Source organism: Ostrea edulis, chromosome 9, assembly GCF_947568905.1.
Source record: "Ostrea edulis chromosome 9, xbOstEdul1.1, whole genome shotgun sequence".
In the NCBI taxonomy this organism is placed as follows: Eukaryota; Metazoa; Mollusca; class Bivalvia; order Ostreida; family Ostreidae; genus Ostrea; species Ostrea edulis.
Genome location: NC_079172.1, coordinates 10,729,183 through 10,733,585, shown reverse-complemented (window position 1 = coordinate 10,733,585; position 4,403 = coordinate 10,729,183). Strand labels below are relative to the sequence as shown.

Here is a 4,403-nt window from a genome sequence, read left to right as displayed (position 1 = left end):
AAAATACTTTTGGAGAGCTACAGTTTATGTCGGGTATTATCTTAATTATCAGGTAGTAGTACACAATGCCACATAATACAAACATCACCAGGATCATTTATTTGCAATCTTTTATATATAATGAGATTGCATTTAAATTCTGGTCATGGTGGACCAATTGCTTCAACTATGTAGAATACTTTTTTTCAGAGTCCAAAAAGGAAAAACACTAAAACGAAGACAAGAGTATTTTAATAACAATAGATGACAAGGCATACTCAAACACACATTACAATATGTGACATAGTTGACAATTCCATTGATGGTACATGTAACATCCACAACAATGTACAATAAGATAAAAAGAAAGAAGCAAAGAGATACCTTACATGGTAACAGCCTCAAAAGGCACATACACTTTATTGAATTTGATTCATTAACATTGATGCACTTGAATAACACAAACTTTTCTTGGAAATAAATGAAAATGGACACTGAACATATACATGCCCATGTATACATTTCACCATATGAAATCTTATTTTTGTCATTCAAAGTGTAAATGTTAGGCTAGCATAATTGTTCTGTCAATTCATTTGTTATACAGAACAATGTTGTGGAGAAAAATACATCACAATGCAGATTATTTTGTTCATTGTTTATTATATATATATATATATATATATATATATATATATATATATAAATGTGAAAAATTGGCCCGTAATCAATAAGTAAACAAAAGGCCCATGGGCCACATATCACTCATCTGAGTCATGTCACCTTGGCCCATATTTAAAGATTTTCCCTATATATAAATGTATTTGCATGTAAAATTTTATCCCTTATTGTGGCCCCAAACCTACCCCCCACGCTCCCTGTGGGTGAGCCATAATTTTAAGCCTTCATTTGAACAAACTTGAAAGCCCTTCATTAAAGGATGGTTTTTGACAAATTTGGATGAGATTGGCCCTTTGGTCCTGGAGAAGTCTAAAATGTATAAAGTTTACAGACAGATGGACAACGGGTGTTCAAACAAAAGTACATGATATGCAGACTACATTTCCTCTTAAAAAAAACTCACTTAAACTTTCACCTAAGGTGAGATAAAAATTAAATAAAATCTGACACCACGTAAAACGTAAGTGCTTTCATTTAAAATCTTCAGATGTTTTACACTTTGAAAACAAATTATCAATAATTTGTTTTTATAATGTAAAATGTTTGAAGTTTCAAGTAAATGTACTTCCCCCAAATGGTTGTTGGTATTTGATATTGTTTTTTGTTTGTCTGTTGTTTTTTTATTGTTTGACAAATAATTCATTGTTATATCTTTAATCCAATTTTTATATGTATGTATGGGTACCTAGTTATCTGCATGATAACGTATTGCTAGTGTCGAATATATTCTCTGAATACCAGAGGCTAGTGGATCTCTGCTATGGAGTATCATGCCATAAATAGTTGCCAGTGTTGCAATCTTTCTCTCTGATGAATCCATTGTTCCTTAGGAAGTGGGCAGAATTTCAAAAAAAGGGCATCTTACTTGCATTTCTATAAACATGCCGAGAAAATGTTGCATCCCTGCAAAATGTCTGCACCCTTCTTGAGAAGGACACTCTTCCTTCCATGGATTAATTTGTTCAATTCTTTGTTGATTCCTTGGCTCCATTCACTGAAAATATTCAAATGATGATAATCAAAATTTATGATTTTCAAGATTTTGTAAAATGTGACAAATTGTAAATTAATAAAAAAAAAAATTGTCACATCTTGATGAACAGTTTCAATCTGTTATATATGACATTTGATATATTTTTGAAGAGAATCTTAACGTAATTTAAGTCAAATGTAAACAATAAGTAACTCAATATCAATTAAAATATTGTTATAGAATATATATACCTCTATTGAAAATGTTAAATTCATGGGTTTCCAGGATTCGAACCTGGATGTTCTCAACTGTATAGTGGAAAACATGCCTTGATACTCACTGTAATGTAATACATATGTATGTAAAGTAACAACATGCTATTAAGATTTGTCATACAAACTATTGCAGCAATGGATCTCCTTCACAGATTTGAATGTATCGGTACTTAGCCATCTGTCCACCTGTGCTATAGCAGCTATACCAATTATCTTAATTTGGAATAATCTTGAGAGATTTTTTGGGAATATTAACAGCTGAAAAATAAAACAACACATGCAAACTAAACTCTACACATAGACACAACTGGCTGATGTTGACAGAGGAATTATCTCGATGAATTTAAAAACAATTCGGTGAATTACATTTTTCTAATACATACTGTATGCATCTGTGTATACCAGTGATCAAGGAGCATTTAACTCCATACGCATTAAACTTTAAACTAACAAGGGAAATCATATCAATAAATACTTAAAAATGGAATTTAATATCTCGAGTATCCCATGATAATCAATCAGAACTAATAAACATAAATGCACAAAATATTTTCCTGGTATTATCAACAATTTACTGAAGATATTAATTGTATACCAAAATTAATGCTATCTGAGTTTATAAGTTTATAAGATATATCATATTTTTAATATGTACAATACTCTACCACCCTTTTATCAAACTAAGTTAAGTAAATCATATACAATAATTATTGTACACGTGTGGATAACATTAAGATACTCCCACATGAAACGAAACATGAAATCAAACAAGTTTTTTAAAAAATAATAAATAACTGTCAAACACTGGATTTTTTACTTTTTCTAGCAGGCTAGCTGTCATCTGGAATATCAGATAATTTCTCTGACACAGTCTATAAATCCTTTGGGGTATATGAATAGTCTGTTGATACAAAATTCAGTTTACAACATACCTTGTTGGAACTCGAGTTGGACTCTTCTGTATCTTTTGACGAAACCTTCAGCTTCTCCACAGACCTATTACATATTTTAACTTACATTAGTATATATATATTGACTAACATAGTACTATCATTCAAGTACTCAGCATTTTTAATTACTTTCTCATTGTGCAGCATACACCATGCATTCTCAAAGCCTGGCAATTTTCCATGCATTGAACCCATGTGTGTGGTAAAGGACACCCCCTCCTCCTCTTGGAAAGAAAATATTACTGAAGTTTGTAAACATATGCAGTATTTTTTTTAAAAAAACCCCATAGTAAATTGTGCTTGTCAATTGTTTTGAACAACCCCAAGTCATCTCAACCGGCTGCAATCATTCATATATATATAATCTCAAGTTGGCTGAGTGCCCCCTCCACTTTTCGAGATGGATGGAGCTTCGCCATTGACATATATCGACAGCATTGCTACGTGTATATTTCACAAATTAATGATTATATTACACAAATTAATGATTATATCCTTCTGATATTGGTACCCATACTTCACCAGCTGATCAATAACGAGATTCTTCTTGTTCTGACCCGACCTTAACTTCGATGGTGGCGTTTTTGCAGATCGTTTACCACAGTCTACAGGGGTTGTTGATGTTGTAAAGGTTCCGGTCACATTACATGTATTACAAGCCTTCGTTACATTTTCTCGAATGAGAGAGAGTTTTGATACAATTATCGCATATATTCTGACTTTTAACAGGAGTTAAATCTACATCAGGATTTAGTAAAGATTTGACGATTGACTCTGTTTGAAATAATGCACATTTTTTGCTTGTAAAACTATAAAATTTACTTTTCGCTGCTCCAATGCAGAAACACAGACAAGAAGTTGACGTCGCCATCTTTTCTATCATGTGACTGTAAATAGTGTGGTGATTCGCCGATTCTTCCATCGTTTGTTTACGAGGTTATTTGTCGGTTACGGAAATGGCCGAGTTGTTACGATTGAACACACACCACGAAAAATGACATGGTGGTTTTGTTGTAAAGCGTGTTTACTGACGTCATATGGTGTAGAGAGTTTGTACCATGGTCGGGTCGGGATGAAAATAAAATTATTGTTGAAAATTACAGAAATCAGATAAATTTAGAGGGGAAACTTCCAAAACAATGTGATTATGAAATAAAATGGTGGGAAGATAATGATATGGAGTGATTAGGTAGCAGGGGACAGTTTCGCACTATAGGCCCGGTCAACTTTTTCAAAAAATGGAATTACCCCGTATTTGAAGTGATATTACATGTGTAAAAATGTATACAATAATTTTAGGATGCATGTCAAATGTAGCTGAGTGCTTCGTAAAAATGTTGATATACAACATGTAGGTGTCACCATGATTCCTAGCATATAGATGGGTGCAAATACGAAACTAAGACACGTGGTCAGTTGCTGAAGAAATTCCGGTGAAAACATGCAGGGTCTAGCAAAAGGTCTGTAGCTGTGAGGGAAGGTGGATGGCCCCATATGAGAGGTAGATTTTTGAGAAGGGCAGATAGGGTTCTTGATTGTGCACAG

The 4,403-nt window shown here is 33.0% G+C and overlaps 1 long non-coding RNA gene across 1 annotated transcript; it reads right to left on the bottom strand.

Annotated features, from left to right (window-relative positions):
* Positions 1 to 604: 604 nt before the first annotated feature.
* LOC130050038 (uncharacterized) lies at positions 605 to 3,726 on the bottom strand. Its single transcript, XR_008798416.1, has 4 exons — positions 3,681 to 3,726; positions 2,841 to 2,904; positions 1,885 to 1,972; positions 605 to 1,654 (listed from the first exon to the last, which is right to left on the bottom strand). It is a non-coding gene; the product is annotated as an uncharacterized LOC130050038 (long non-coding RNA).
* Positions 3,727 to 4,403: the final 677 nt, after the last annotated feature.